At 46.6% G+C, this 16,707-nt stretch overlaps 2 non-coding genes across 2 annotated transcripts; both read right to left on the bottom strand.

Annotated features, from left to right (window-relative positions):
- Positions 1–257: 257 nt before the first annotated feature.
- On the bottom strand, positions 258–333 carry trnae-uuc (transfer RNA glutamic acid (anticodon UUC)). Its single transcript has one exon. It is a non-coding gene; the product is annotated as a tRNA-Glu (tRNA).
- A 13,497-nt stretch (positions 334–13,830) lies between these two features.
- trnae-uuc (transfer RNA glutamic acid (anticodon UUC)) lies at positions 13,831–13,902 on the bottom strand. The gene has a single exon. It is a non-coding gene; the product is annotated as a tRNA-Glu (tRNA).
- Between the last annotated feature and the right edge of the window lie 2,805 nt (positions 13,903–16,707).

Raw genomic sequence — 16,707 nt, 5'->3', positions numbered from 1 at the left:
CAAAAGAGGAGAACAACAACAAAGTGCCATTTCTAGATGTCACAGAAGAGCCAACAGTCAATGATAAATTCAAAACAGCCTCTACAGGAAAACACCACACGCGAACCAAGTACTTAGCTACAGAAGTAATCATCCCTACACATACAAAGAAATCTGAACCACTACACACTGGAGCACCCAGTGCCAACAAAGACCAATAAGAAACTGTACAGCGCATTTAAGGAAAATAGGTAGCCAAAAAATAGACTGAAATTTGCTTATCTGACCGGGGATCGAACCCGGGTCGCAGCGGTGAAAGCGCTGAATCCTAACCACTAGACCACCAGGGAAACATGTGAGAGGCTTGACAGCTCTACTGAAAATTGCTTCCCTGCCCAGAAATCGAACCGGGGTCACGGTCGTTCTAAGTTCTCCACCAAAGTCATTTCTTGTATCCATTGCTCCCAATGCGGTCTCCTCTACATTGGGGAGACTGGAGCCCCGTCGCAGTGTCAAGTCACAGCGTTTGAGGGAACATCTCCAGGACACCCGCAACAATCAACCCCATCGCCCTGTGGCTGAACATTTCAACCTCCCCTCCCATCTGCCAGGGACTTGCAGGACCTGGGCCGCCTCCATCGTCGCTCCCTCACCACCCAATGCCTGGAGGAAGAACGCCCCAACTTCTGCCTCGGATACATTCAACCCCAGGACATCAATGTGGACTGTACCAGTTTCCTCATTTCCCTTCCCCCCACCTTACCTCAGTTCCAACCTTCCAGCTGAGCGCTGTCCTCAGGACCTGTCCTACCTGCCAATCTCCCTTCCCACCGATCCGCTCCACCCTCCTCTCTGACCTGTCACCTCCATCCCCACCCCCGTTCACCTATTGTACTCTTTGCTACCTTCGTCCCAGCACCCCCCAATTTATCTCGCCACCCCTGGAAGCGTCCTGCCTCTATTCTTGATGAAGGGCTTTTGCCCGAAACGTCGATTTTCCTGCTCCTCGGAAGCTGTCTGACCTGCTGTGCTTTTCCCTCACCACTCTGATCTAAACTCTGGTTTCCAGCAACTGCAGTCCTCACTTTTGCCTACCCAATAAACCCAGTGTGCCGATTTCACATCAACAAACTGACACTTTCAGACACAACGTCTACAAAACCCTCGCACATTACTTTACATTAAAGACATCTGGGAAATGATGTCCAGACAACTCAAGCCTCTCAGTATCATGGTCGCCCACAAACTTACCAACACACTTAAACAGCGGCTAATGAACCTGAAATACCCGATACAAACAACCAGCAAACAAATGTTATTTACAAAATAACATACAAGGAAATATATACATGAACTCTGCCGCACAGTTCTCTGTGGTAAGAAATGCTGGGATGAGATAAGGAAGATTAGTTTTAGCCAAAACGAATCGGCACTGACGGACAGCCATTCAAAATCAATGCTGTCAGCCCAGGATGGAAGACCCGAAGGGATGAACAGTTTTCTTATTTCCTGAAGATTTACAAAGCTGAGACTGGGTTTTGGTGTTTGTTCCCTTTCCACTCCCAAGAGCCGCAGTGGTTGAGGCAGTGAGTTGGGGAAAATGAAATGTGCCCGTGAGCAGCGTGTGTGGCTGTTTAAGCTTCCTCTCCTCTGACAGCGCTGTGACTTGACTCTGATGTTCTCAGGGACATTTACTGACGCGAGAGAGTAAAAAGAGTCACGTGCCTGCAGATCAAAAATTCAAACCGTATGCCGGCTTCAGGACAATGAGGAAGATTAATTGGGGTGTGTGAAGAAGCTGTGAGCTGCATTTCAAACAGGTAGGTGGAGTCAAATGCGTCATCCATTGACTCTGTCACTGTGCGGATCTGACGTCGCCATGCTGCAGAGTTCTGACGTTAACACGGACATGCGCAGCAATGGGAACATTCACAAGAGGAACAGCCAAAGATAATCACCGTCACTGCTTCCCTTCCATAGTCCCAACTTTGTGAAGCAGTATCTTTCACAGGCAAATAAAACACCTTTGTCCTCAGGTGCCTGCTTAACTTCGATCACGACTTCACGCCCCTCACTATTCTAGTCTCACTTCCAAACTCTTGGCTCATCGCCTCAAAAGCAGCTCTGTGGGTATCTGCTTGTTACACGCTTGACAGGCAGTGGGCTACAGATTCCCGACCAGCCCAATGTGATTGAAATACTTCAAACACTCCACTGATTTGCTTCTTTAAAAAAACCGTGGAGCAATCTCCCTTTCTTTCTGACGACAGTTCTCAACTGTAGTCGGCAGGGTTCACACCTGCGTGGGGAAACCGCAATGGATTTCATGTCCATCGCATTCACCACTCGGCCCACCAATACAGAACCACAATGACAGCTTCATTTCCCAGGTCTCTCTGCCTGTGGAGCTGAGAAAATGTGAATCATTGCAGAGTTTGTTTGAATCCAATCACTTCACAGGTTTCGAAAGGGTTAAATATCTGCAAATGGCGAGTCTACGTGTTCCATCCCGAAAGATGAAATGGACGCTCAGTTAAAAACAAAAACAGAAATTACAGGAGCAACTCAGCAGGTCAGGCAGCATCTGTGGAAAGAGAATCAGAGACAACATTTCAGAACTCGTTTTTTACATCATCCAGGTCCAGCCAAACCTGCTGAGTTTCTCCAGCAGTTTCGCTTTCTGTCTCGGATTCTCAGCATCCGCAGTTCTTCACGTTAGAAATTCAATCAATTCAGAAACCCCTTTGTGCTACCTCAGTGGAGAAGATTTCCGTTTGGGAAACATTTTCCTGAAACGATTAAAAACGTGCACTTACGGAGCCAAGAAAGTGGTAGGAGCGAGAACAAGAAACACCCCGCCGCTGGGTGGTCTCGAATCACCAACCTTCCCGTTAACAGCCGAACGCGCTGACCAATTGCGCCACAGAGACAGACCCGAAAGCCACCTGCACAGTGTCTTTGAGGAATCTACTATTCAAGTCATTATTCAACCCGCCCCGCCCAAAATTCCCATTGTCTTCTATCAGTTTTACTTTTCCATAATAAAGCCTTGGACATTCATTATGGAGACATGGGGACAGCCTGATCCCACCATCTGCAGACACATCCATGTCACGAGGAACGAGCTCTCCTACATTGGGGCCATCGCCCTCCGAGCCTTTCAGTGTTTTGCCTCTTCCCGAACTTTCTCATTGGCCCCGAGCCGAGAATGGGTTTGAATTCCTGATGTGCAGAGAATTCTTTCAATGTCTCGGGTCAGTTCATGTCCCGAGAATATCAGAGTCAATCAGCCTCTTAAACAAGGGGACGGTGTCTGGACTGTCTCTGCTCAGTCCGTCAGTTCATCCTTCATTCTCCTCTAATTCCACTTCCCAAAGTGTTTCTAAAGATTCACAAAGCTGGAGACTGGGATTTCTGTTTTACTTCCTGAACATTTTTCCACCTGCTAACTGACAATATTTTCCCAAAACCTCTTCCCCATTGTAACACTTGCATCATGTCCAGGGATGAGCAATTTCCATTTTGTGGAGACATTCCCAAGTTTGGGAATGTTCTCTTTGGAGCAAAGAATGTTAACTGGAGATTTCCAGGGGCTGTTGGCAATGATGGGAGAAGACGTGGTGGGAATGGGCAGGTTAATGATCAGAAGAACCTATTGCCACTGACTCGGGTCAGTTACCAGAGGACAGGAATTGAAGTTCTTTAATGGAAAGCAGCATTTGTGTCGAATAAACACAGCGAATACTGCAGAAAGCCAACGGGTCGAGCAGCATCTGTGGAAAGGTAAACAGAGCCGACGTTTTGAGTGTGCTACGGGTTTTGTTCAGAACTCAGTCTTTTGCCTCTTCCCGAAGTCGGTCCAGGTCTGTGTCTCAATTGGCAAACACATGGCAAGTGCAGTGCCGCAATGTGAAGTTATAAACTTTGCTGTTTTAAAAAAAAGCAGTGCATTGTTTAAATGGTGATATATTGGAATGTGGAGAAAGTGAGGACGAGAGGTGAATGTCAAAAAATGTGGCACTGGAAAAGCACAACAAGTCAGGCAGCATCTGAGGAGCAGGACAGTGAACGTTTCGGGCACAGGCCCTTCATCAGGAATGATGTATGGATGTACTAAGGGGTCTCAGAGTCCCTCCACACCAGTCAATGCCAGTTATCGGGCAGATGCAACAGGCAATGAGCAAGGCAAGTGGTATATTACGAAGAGGAATTGAGTTCAGAAGTGGGGTCATTGAACATATTCAAGGCGAAGTTCATCTGAGTTTTGAACAACAAAGAAGTGGATGGTTATTGGGGGGAGGGAAGAAAATGGTTTTAAGACCAGTACAGGTCAGTCACAGAGTCTGACAGCACTGAACAGACCCTTCATCCAACTAGTCCATGCTGCGTCCTTCAGCTATTCCTCCGTCCTACAGACCCACCTCCGGGTCCACATATTAGAGAAGCCCTTAAGCTGCTCCAAGTACGGGAAGGCCTTCAACGATACCTCTGCCCTGCTGAGTCAACAGCGGGTCCACACAGGGGAGAGCCCGTTCTCCTGCCTCAAGTGTGGGAAGGGTTTTACCCAGGCATCCCACCTTCGGGTCCATACAGGGGAGAGGCCCTTCCCCTGCCCAGAGTGCGGGAAGGCCTTCAGCAATTCCTCCCATCTGCTGAGGCACAGGTGGGGCCATACCGGGGAAAGGCCGTTCACCTGACCCGAGTGGAGCTGGAGGTTCTCATCATTGTGCACCACACCAGTGCTCCCAACAATCTGAATCTGCTGGTGAAGCTGCTCTGGGTCACTGAGAGGACTGAACCCCTGCACATTCTGACAGTGCTTATAATGGAAGAGTCGGTCGTTCTTTTTTGTTTTATGCCGTCGTGCTCCCCCACCCCTGCAACTTTGCCTCCATTGGGCACTGTTCCCCGTTGAGATCAGGAGCTGTTCACTCTAGAATCTACTGTCCCGTTAAAGAACTGTTGGCTCTTTCTGGGAATGAGTCCCAGCCTGTAAGAAATGGCTGAATACTGGTGTGTGTATTCACATTCATCAGTGACTTTGAAATTAGATTTACAGTTACGTGTCTGTGAAACAGTCATAGTCCAAAGATTGCACAAAGGCTTGGCAATCCATTGTTGGAAACTGCTTGCTTGAATTGGGAAATTTAAAAAAAAATTCTTTCTTAATTTGCCACTTAAGTCTCTGTCTCTGAGATGGTGGGGGACTTGATCAAAGGGTTTAAATAATTGCTATTAATAAGATTATCTTGCTTAACTTTGGCCTAGAAAATTTGCCATATTTATAATTGCTGGTTTTTGTTTAAATTATAATGTTGATGTGCAAAATCTGTTCTTCATCAAGTCTGTTTCGCGACAGTTGAGAAATTGAGGGACACAACAATTTCACTGTGTTGTGAATCTGGTGGCAGTGACAGTCATTTGTATTAGGTTGCTTACCCTTAGTTGTCGTGTTTTCCACCCCAACTATTCACTATGGTAGTGAGTTCCGCAGTCTCACCACACTCTGAGGCTTTTCATGAAATCCTTAGTAGAGAATTGTAAGGGAAAATGTTGACGAGGGCAGAATATAGGGTCTTAACTGCAAATGCCAGGAAGACATTCGACAAAGTAAAAACATGACAATGTAGAGACGAATAAAGAACTTTGACAGCAATGAGGAGGTCACACGTCAGAGTTCAAGATAATGGTCTTGACAAAAAGAAAAAGTACTCTGCAGATATTGGATATTGTAATTAAGCAAGTTTCAAGATGCTGTAGTTGGTTGAATACGATAATAAGAGATGAAATAACCAAAACCACTCATTTAATTTGATGTCGGGAACCATAAAGCAAGTGCATATTATTGATTGATATAGGCCAATTGCGTGCAAGTAGGCCATTCAGCCCATCGAGTCAACATTGACTGACCCAGACCCAGTTCGTTACCCTATCCCTGTAACCCTGCATCTCCCATGGTCAAACTACCCTCAACTGCACGTCCTTTGGACTGTGGGAGGAGGTCAGAGCACCACAGGAAGCCAACGCAGATACAAGGGGAGAATGTGCAAACTCCACACAGACAGTCGGCCCGAGGGTGGGATCAAACCCAGGTCACTGATGCCGTGAGGCAGCAGTGCTAACCACCGTGCCACCACCACATGCTGCTCTCTAAAGAAGTGAATTTCAAAGACTCGAGAACACTTGTGAGAAAAACAAAACTCTCCTATCTTAAATGAGAGACTAGTCTCTGGCTAGAATTGAGTTGACATTACATTTACATTAAGTCCTCTCCAGATGTTATACAGCTCCATCGGATCATCTGTTTCTTCTAAACTCAAACTGATACAAGCCCAGCCTGACATCCCCTTGTCCCTGATTATAAGTTGAGTAAATGAGCGACTCTCGACCTCACTGGCATGACAAAGGATGCCCTCAATCCAAGTTGACCTTAACTGTCTAACCTCTTGACCCCCACGCCACAATGTGGTCAGCCGCAACTCAGCCCTGAACGAGAGCAGAGGAACTGAATAGACAGCAGTGAGGTGGACGTTGCATTCTCATACAATATTGTTCAAGTGTGAAATTTATTCAGCTCACATTCGGATCACTGCAGGGACGATGTCTCCTGTCATTTAAATGTCTTTGATCCCAATAACAGTCTAGTTTTGTTGTACATTGTGAGTTTTATCTGTGTGTCACGACATGATTTTCTGTTGCTCTCATTCCCATTAGGATGTGCGAATTCAGTACCAGATAATACTTCAGTTATGAATTTTCCTTGAGGATTGGTATAGATTGGTATAGATTGGTATAGTGTCAGTCAGAATGGAAGAAGCTCTCCTGTTTATTTAACCCTTTGCTGTCCTTCTCCTGGGACTGTATGAATGGGGGAGTGTAGAGGAAGTTTTACTCTGTATCTAACCCAATGCAGTCTCTGTCTTGGCAGTGTTTGTTGGGGACAGTGTTAAGGTAGCTTCACTTGCAATTGAAGAGTAGAGGAAGCTTTATTCTGATTGTCATCCCATGCTGTCCTTGTCCTGGGAGGTTTAGATGGCATCTATAATTGAAGTGAATGCAGACTTGGCTGTGGGAGTGGAGGGTACTTCTACCTGAGCACACCCACCTTTGAGATTGCTGTGCTGATCAAGACAATCTCAGACACCTTCATGCACTTTTCCAACCAACCACAGGGTGGTTAAGGATGGGTATAAATGCTGGCATTGCCAGCGAAGCCCACACCCCATGCATGAATAAATACTTTCTGTTTAAAAGTTTACATTCACGTTCCAAACACTCTAATGTATGATTACTTACATGGAAAATTCCTGTCTGCTGGAATTTCATTTTAAAACATAGGAATGTGTCAACCATGTAGAAATATAACCAGAACAACAAATGGAGAATTTAACAGGTAATGAGCAGGACCAGAATGCTCAGTCAGCCTGACCCCCAAGGCTGAGAGAGTTCACCCAGATGTTAAAGTTACACCAGTGGCTTTTACTCTTGCAGCTTCCCCAAAAGTTTGTCCCTAATGTAAGATCATTCAATGACCCGAAGTACTTACTGTTTTTATCTCCATAACTGGTGCCAGACTTGCTGAGTAATTCCAGCGCTTCTGCTCTACCCTTTTATGGGATTTGAGCTTCCCGAAGTCAGTGTAATGAAGAACTGCAGATGATGGAGATCTGAAACAAAAAAAGGCGTCAAATGCTGGAGAAACTGAATAGGACTGGCAGCACATGTGGAGAGAGAAGCAGAGTTAGTATTTCAAGTGCTGTGACCCTTCTTCACAACTGTTCTGGACTCAAGCCAGGATATTGTCTTTGTTTTTCTCTCTCTCCACCAGTGTTGCCAGACTGGCTGAATTTCTCCCGCAATTTCTGTTATGACACTTTCACAAGGTTGATATTTGTTATCGATCCCTAAGTGCAAGGTGTCTTGCTTGTGCCAATTCAGAGGGCAGTTTAAGAGTCAACCACATTGCTGTGAGTCTGGAGTCACATGTCAGTCAGACCATGCAAGGATGGCAGTTTCCCTCTTGAAAGGACATTGGTGAACATGGGTTTTTAGGACAATTGACGTCAGTGCCATCGATACCATACTGAGACTTACTTTGTGTTCCCCATTTATGACTTGAATTATTCACATCTTACCTCTTGCTGTTGTGGGATTTGAACTCATGTTCCCTGGATTACTAATCCTGTGACGTTATGACTACACTGTTGTTTCCCATTCTTTGCTATTTTGTGTTTGTTGTTCACGTCTTTGTCTTCTCATGTTTGGGAAATTGAACCTGTTTAAAAGATTGCCCTAAACTAGTCCCTTTGACCAAGTATTTGGTTACCTGTCTCATCTGTGCTCCGGTCTTGTGATTTTTAAAGGAATTCTCATAATGTTCATGTGAAGCACTTTGAGATAGTTAACTGTACCACAGGAATTATTAGAATGCAGCTTGTGTCCCTATCTTAATATCTGAAAGTACAGGGTCATATTTTAAATGTAGAATACAAAAATGAGGATGATTTCTTTTCTTTCTGAGGGTTGTGCGTCTTCTTCAAAAGGCAGTGGATTCAAAATCTTTAAGGCAGAGGTAGATAGGTTCTTGATAACCAAGTGGATGAAAGATTGTCGGGGATGTGTTGGAATGTAGACTTGAGGTTGAATTCAGATCAGCCATGATCTTATTGAATGTTGCAGCAGGCTCGAAGTGCCGAGTGGCCTACTCCCGCCCATTATATGTTTGTATCAAGCAGTCTGTGTCTCCCCTCTTATAGCTATGAACTGGGTAATTCCTTTCCAATATTGCCCCTTGTAGACTGTTAATTTCACACCGATGGCCCCCTATTGGGAGCAGGCACATTGTAGCAATTGCAGTATTTCTTGTGTTAATTTTGTTGCTTCTTACTCAGTGTTGCTGAGAATCTTCGAAATAAAAACTAAAACACTTCTAATATTATCGCACGAATAGAAGTGTTGGTTTGGATGTAACATTGTTGAATTAGCCATTCCCATCTTTTCCAGAATTCTGTGTTTAAAGCCCTCGAGTCTGGTTTCTACCCCGAAACAGTTCTTATCAAGGTCATATTTGACATCCTTTGTAACGGTGACAGGGATGAACATTCCCTCGTCGACCTGCGGACAGCCTTGATCAGGGTTAATGACAGTACTGACCCTCTCCAGCATCACTCTATCCTCTGGGAGGGTATGATTTTAGCGTCTTCCGTTCTGATTTGTTTTACCGTAGCTGCTGGTGTTGGCATCTATACTGATGACATCCAACTGTACCTGAACACCACTTCTCTCCCGACTCCTCTGTCATTCATAATTTACCAATAATTTTATCTGAATGCCTGCCCAATTTCCAGCATTGGATAACCATAAACATTCCCTTAGTTAAATATTGTGAAGTGTAAAGCCATTGTTTTAGTCCCCAAGTTCGACCTGAGGCCCCTTCCCCCACCCCTCCGACCCCCACCCCCACCCCAGTAACTCTGTTGACAGCCTTCATGTCACTTTAAAACTAGGATCGATAGATTCGTGAAGAGTCGGGGGATGAACAGTTGCATGAAAAGGGCAGGAAAGTGAATGTGGGGAATGCCAGATCACCCAGAATCCTACTGAATGGAGAAGCAGGCTCAAGGGGCTGAATGGCATATTCCTGTTCCTACTTCTTCTGGTTCCCGAGGCCTTACCTCTGATACAGGACACTGACTTCAGTGCGTGCCATTACTGAGAATGCTGATGTTCCCTTGTGTAATATCTACAACGTAGCAGCTGCTGAAACCTCTTGCTCCTTTATTACCTCCAAACACAATAAGCCAATGTGTTCAGGGGAGGCGATGGCCAACTTTCTTGTCACCAGACTATTCACCCAGGTAATGTTCTGGGGACTTGTGTTCAAAACCTGCCACGGAAGATGGTGGAATCTGAATTCAATATAAATCTGGAATTAAGAGTCTAACGATGAAATCGTTGTGGTTTGTTGTAAAAACTTATCTGGTTTCCTTCTGTCCGAACCTGGTCTGATATACATGTGATTCAGATCCACTGTCAGCTGGTTGAATCTTCACTGCCCTTTCAATCAAAACCTCCACTATCACCTCCCTACTTTTATACTCCATTTAAAGTCCAATCTACCTTTTGCCTTCTCTATTCGTCACTGTGCTCCCAGAAGCAGGATTGTGGATCAGTTTAAATTAGGTCATATATCTCTGATTACATCCATACACAAGGCAGTGAAGAAAGGTTTCAGCACACTGGCCTTCATCAATTAGGGAATTGAGTCAAGATGTTGGCAAGTTATGTTGTCGTTATACAGGACGATGATGAGACTGCACCTGGAATATTGTGATCAGTTTTGGTCCCCTTGGTGTTCTGACTTCTGACATCTGCAACTCTGGGTTTGTGTTGAACTTGATGGGATACTTTGTCCAACTCAGCATGTTCAAACAGTATCTCTCAGAGGGATTCATCTGAAACTTTTCAGGAGGTGAGCTCAACAAGATTGAACTATTCAAAGTTACTTGGACTCTATTTTAAACTTACATCAGGACTCGTAGTCAGAGACACATACAGCATGGAAACAGACCCTTCGGTCCAGCTTGTATATGCTGACCTGATATCCTAAACTAATCTCGTCCCATTTGACCACACCTGACCCAAATCCTGTGGCAGCTCATTTCATATAAGTACCACCCTCTGCATGAAGAAGTTGTCCCTTTAATATATTTCGCCTCTCACCCTACACCTATGCCCTCTAGTTCTGGACTCCCCCATCCCAGGGAAAAGACCTTGTCTATTAACCTGTCCATGTCCCTCATGATTTTGTAACCTCTATTAGGTCACTCCTCTGCCTCTGATGGTCCAGTGAAAACAGTCCCAGCCTATTCAGCCTCTCCCTGTAGCTCAAACCCTCCAACCCCCAGCAACATTCCTGTAAATCGTTTCTCACAGAGAAGTCAACGTTTCAGTCCTGAAGAAGGGTTAATACACAAAACGCTGACTACTCCACATCCTGGTGCTGCCTGGCTTGCTGTATTCTCCCAACCTCCTGCTTGCCTACATCGGGTTGCAACATGTAGTGGCTCAGTGTTTACCACTGCCGGCTCACCGTGCCGGGGACCCAGGTTTGATTCCAGCCTTGGGTGGCTGTCTGTGAGGAGTTTCCATATTCTCCCAGTGTCTGCGTGGGTTTTCTCTGGGTGGTCCTGTTTTCTTCCATAGTCCAAAGACGTTCAGGTCATGTCGATTGGCCATGCTTAACTGCCCATAGAGTTCGGTACATTTGTCAGAGGGAATTGGGTCTGGATGGGTTCCTCTTCGGAGGGTCGTTGTGGACTTGTTGGGACAAATGGCCTGTTTCCACACTGTAGCTAATCTCATCTGTACTACTTTTGTTTCTAACGAATGGCTGAGTAGACTCGATGGGCCGAATGGCCTTACTTCTGCTCCAATGGTCTTGCGGTCTTACGTTTCTCTGGATCATTTCATTTGGCAATGTGCAGTCCCTGGCTCAATGAGCAGCAGTTTCCAATGAAAGCAAAGCTCATATGTTGGTTTAACTCCTACAGTGTGGAAACAGGTCCTTCAGCCCAACACATCTGCACAGAATCTCCGCAGAGTAACCCACTCAAATCCATTTTCCTACACTCCATAAATTGCACACAGACTCCCAAGGGTGGAAATATTCCTGGTTTCCTGGTGCCATGAGGCAGAAGTGCTAACCGTGAGCCACCATGAGGTTGTGGTTGGGGGGGGGGGGGGAGGCAATTGCAGTCCAGCAGAAAACAAAAACAGCCCACCTACTCGCCCACTGCACCCACTGTCAGAACTGGCAGGAGGTTCAGTCCTGGGGGGTGACTAAAGGCAGCGTCACCGGTGGGATCTGATTGCTGGGAGCGCTGTTGCCCCCGCTGGTGCTTCCAATAGTTGCAGGAAAACATGAACCTCTTCCCACACTCGGGCCAGTTGAAGGGCCTCTCCCCGGTGTGGACACACTGGTGCTTCAGCAGGGCAGAGGAATGACTTCCCACATTCAGGGCAGCAGAAAGACCACCCCCCTCCGCCCCCCATCCCCCCGTGTGGACCAGCTGGTGCTTCAGCAGTGTGGAGGAGTGGGTAAAACCCTTCCCACATTCGGGCAGGAGAAATGTATCTCCCCGGTGTGGACAGACTGTTGCATCAGCAGGGCTGAGGAATTGATGAAGGACTTCCTGCACCGAGGCAACGGAACGACCTCTCCCCCATGAGGACCCACCAATGGGCCAGCAGGTCGGAAGAAAGAGCAAAGCCCTTCCTGCAATCGGGGCAGAAGAACGGCTTCTCCTCAAGATGGACCCACTGGTGTCTCAGCAGGTGGGAAGAACTGCTGAAGGCCATCTCGCACTTGGGGCCGGAGAACAGCCTTCCCCGGTGTGGACCAACTGGTGCGTCAGCAGGAGAGAGGAATCACTGAAGTCCTTCCCACACTCAGGGCAGCAGAAGGGCCTCTTCCCCTCTGTGGACGCATTGGTGCTTCAGAACCCTTTCAAATTTCACAATATCCTTCTGATTGGAAGGAGACCAGAATTACACACAATATTCCAAAAGTGGTCTAAAAAATGTCCTGTGCAACCACAACATAACTTCGCAACTCGAATACTCAGTCAGAGGATTGTGAAAGCTTTCAAAACCCACAAAAAACAAACAGGGAAGAATGGAGGGACAAACCGAATTTTTGAGAGTCACCTTGAAAGCATCAATGAGAAATCGGCGGAATGGGTTTATTGGGGACGCGTTCTCCTTAAATACACTGTATACGTATTTCTCTTCTGCTGTTCGTAGTTTCTCTGTGCTGCAGTGTGTAATGGCTCGTTGAAATAATCTCCTGATGCAGAATCGTTTGTGGGTGTTGGGATCATTGCTTCTGCAGTAAAGTATTTGGTTTGTGTGTGTTGTTTTTCTGTAGATGCCAGTTTGAAGTTCCCCATTGACTGTTTGCTCTACTGTGACATCAAGGAATGCCACGTTGTTGTTGTTCTCCTCCTCTTCAACCCAGGAGCACCCCCCCCCCCCACCCCCTAGACCATAATCTCAACACTTGGAACACCAATATACAGACTAATCAAAGGCCTCCACTGAAGGCTAAAACACCAAGTCGAAGATTCACTCCACTCCATTCACTCCATCCAAGTATTCCTGAACACCAAAGACACTGAGATAGAATAATGTTGTCCTTTGACATAACAGCCCTGTTCACAGCCATTAACGTCAACGTGACCAAAGAAAACTGAAGACACTACTCGAAGAACCAAAGACACAAACACAGCATCAACTTCATCAGCAAAGATAGCACTCGTGGAAATGTGCCTTACCACCCACTTCATATTCAATAACAAGCCCTACAAACAAATCAACGAAATCCGCATGAAACCACCAGCATCAGGATTCCTAGCAGAAGCAATAATGCAGAGACTCGAACAAACAGCCCTTCCAACGGATCCACCCCAAACTTTCAGTCCGCGACAGCGATGACACTTTTGTCATCAGAAAATGAAACAAATTAGAGGAAACCTACAACACCATCAACAATCTCCTTACTGGCATAACAGTCACAAAAGATGAGAACAACAACAAATTGCCATTTCTAGATGTCACAGTAGAGCGAACAGTCAATGGTAAATTCAAAACAGCGTCTACCGGAAAACAATGCACGCGAACCAAGAACTTAACAACAGAAGCAATCACCACTACACATACAAACAAATCTGAATCAGGCCAGATTTCAACGAGCCACGATTCACTGCAGCACCCAGGAACGACGAAGATCAATAAACAACTGCACAGAGCATTTCAGAAGAACGGGTAGCCTATAAACCCCCAGAAAAAGGTTTCCCTGACCGGGAATCGAACCCGGGCCGCGGCGGTGAAAGCGCCGAATCCTAACCACTAGACCACCAGGGAGATGCAGGCACAGACTGAGAGCTCTACTGAAAATTTCTTCCCTGCCCGGAAATCGAATCCGGGCCGTGGTCGGTCGAAGGCTTTCACCTGTGTGTCCAACAATGTCATTTCTTGTATCCATTGCCCCCGATGCGAACTCCTCTACATTGGGGAGACTGGAGACTCCTCGCAGAGTCAAGTCACAGCGCTTGAGGGAACATCTCCAGGACACCCGCACCAATCAACCCCATCGCCCTATGGCCCAACATTTCAAACCCCCTCCCACTCTGCCGAGGACATGCAGGTCCTGGGCCTCCTCCATCGTCGCTCCCTCCCCACCCGATGCCTGGAGGATGAACGCCTCATCTTCCGCTTGGGGTAAATTCAATGTGGACTTCATCAGATTCCTCATTTCCCCTCCCTCCACCTGACCTCAAATCCAACCTTCCAGCTCAGCACTATCCTCATGACCTCGCCTACCTGCCAATCCCCCTTCCCACCTAGCCGCTCCACCCTCCTCTCTGATCTGTCACCTCCATCCCCACCCCCATTCACCTATTGTACTTTTTGCTACCTTTGGCCCAGCACACCCCACCCCCAATTTATCGCTCCACCCTGGAGGGGTCCTGCCTCTATTCGGTATGAAGGGCTTTTGCCCGAAACGTCGATTTTCCTGCTCCTCGGAAGCTGTCTGACCTGCTGTGCTTTTCTAGCACCACTCTGATCTAAACTCTGGTTTCCAGCATCTCCAGTCCTCACTTTTGCCGACCCAATAAACCCAGTGTGCCGATTTCACATCAACAAACTGACACAAGCAGACACAACGTCTGCAGAAACCCTTGCCACGTTACTTTACATTAAAGACATCTGGGAAATGATGTCCGGACAACTCAACCCTCTCAGCATCATGGTCGCCCACAAATTTACCAACAAACTTAAATAGCGGCTAATGAACCTGAAATACCCGATACAAACAACCAGAAAACGAATGTTATTTACAAAATACTATACAAGGAAATATATACATGAACTCTGCCGCACAGTTCTCTGTGGCAAGAAATGCTGGGATGAGATAAGGAAGATTTTTTCAGCCAAAACGAATCGACACTGATTGGACAGCCATTTAAAATCAACGCTGTCAGCCCAGGATAGAAGACCCGAAGGGATGAACTTATTTCTTATTTCCTGAAGATTTACAAAGCTGATACTGGGTTTGGTGTTTGTCCCCTTTCCACTCCCAAGAGCCGCAGTGGTTGCGGCGGTGTGTTGGGGAAAGTGAAATGTGCCCATGAGCAGCGTGTGGGGCTATTTCAGCTTCCCCTCCTCTGACAGCGCTGTGACTTGACTCTGATGTTTTCAGGGACATTTACTGACGCGAGACAGTGGAAAGATTCTCATTCCTGCAGATTAGGAATTGTACCCATACGCCGATTTCATGACAATGAGAAAGATTAATTGGGATGTGTGAAGAAGCTGTGAGCTGCAGTTGAAACAAGTCGGTAGAGTCAGATGCGTCATCCATTGTTCCCATGGTCCTGAAGAAATGTTTGCTTTTGTCTGCTTGAGAGACTTTGGGCACTGGTGTGGCAGGGAGAATACTGAGATACTGAGTGAGGGAGATTCAGTGCGCTGACTGTGAAAATTGCTTCAAACCATTTACTCAGATTGGGGAATTAAAATTACACCCCTCGCGGTGGGAAAGACGATGTCCCCGGTCTGTTTGTAATTTCAAAGCCAGAGCAACACAAAGAAAGCTCCACCCAATGGGGAAACCGTGGAAATGTGGGGACTGTGGGATTCCCTTCCCCATCAGTGCTGGCAACCCACAGACGCATTCACAACGGGGTGAGGACGTTCACCTGCTCAGTGTGCAGGAAGGGGTTCAGTCAGAGAGAAGACATTTACGTGCCCCATGTGCAGGGGAGAGTTCACTCAGTCAGCTGCACTGCTGACCCACCAGTGGGTCCACACTGGAGGGAGGCCATTCACCTGCTGTAAGTTCCAAAAGGGCTTCACCTGCTCCTCCCACCTGAGGAGGCACCATCGAGTTCACGTGCCAACACAAGGGGATTGAAGGAGCGATGGCCAAGTGCTCTGATCAACCCAACACTGGGGCGTCCCAGGTTCGAATCGCACTGCGGTAGATTGCAGAATTGGAGTTCCGTCAGTAATCTGGACTTCAGAATCTAAGGATGAAACCACTTTTAGGTGGAAAAAAACACCATCTGATTCACTCATGTCCTTTTTAGTGAAGGAAACTGCCGTTGCGAGAAAGGGTTCACTCAGTCATCCCAGTTGCATGTTTTCCCCGGCTGTACCAGGGATCCAGTTACAAACGGACAACTCAGCTGACCAACAAAGAAACTGGGGAGGGGAGAGTTAGTGCATTTTGAGCTGGAGGTGTTTTCTTAAAAAACTACTTTTTGTATGTCTTTTTCCTGGGAAATCTGAAGCTGTAACAAAATAGGGTCGTAGTAAAGGTTACCTAAACTTTCCGCCCGGCTGAGACTCTGTGAGGTCCGACAGGTTTTTGTTTTAAAGCTGCTCATTTCTTTCAGCCTGCAGCACTAATGTCATGTCTCAGAAGGACCAGTGAATGAGTAGCTAATATTGTGACAAATTGTATATTTTTTCAGGACTCTAGGTTCATTGTTTCATTGGAATTGCAAAGTTTACTGGCAACAGTGGGAGGTGTGGGCTGTATTCACTGGAAACAAAGTTTTAAAATCTCACAAACACCAGGGTATATTCTGACAGGTTTATTTGGAAGCACTAGGTTTGGAGGTGCTGCTCCTTCTTCAGGTAGCTGTGGTGTAGAATCACAAG

This window comes from Chiloscyllium punctatum, chromosome 36 (genome assembly GCF_047496795.1).
Source record: "Chiloscyllium punctatum isolate Juve2018m chromosome 36, sChiPun1.3, whole genome shotgun sequence".
Lineage (NCBI taxonomy): Eukaryota > Metazoa > Chordata > Chondrichthyes > Orectolobiformes > Hemiscylliidae > Chiloscyllium > Chiloscyllium punctatum.
Note: the sequence above shows the minus strand (reverse complement) of the source record. Positions and strands in the feature narration are given on the sequence as shown.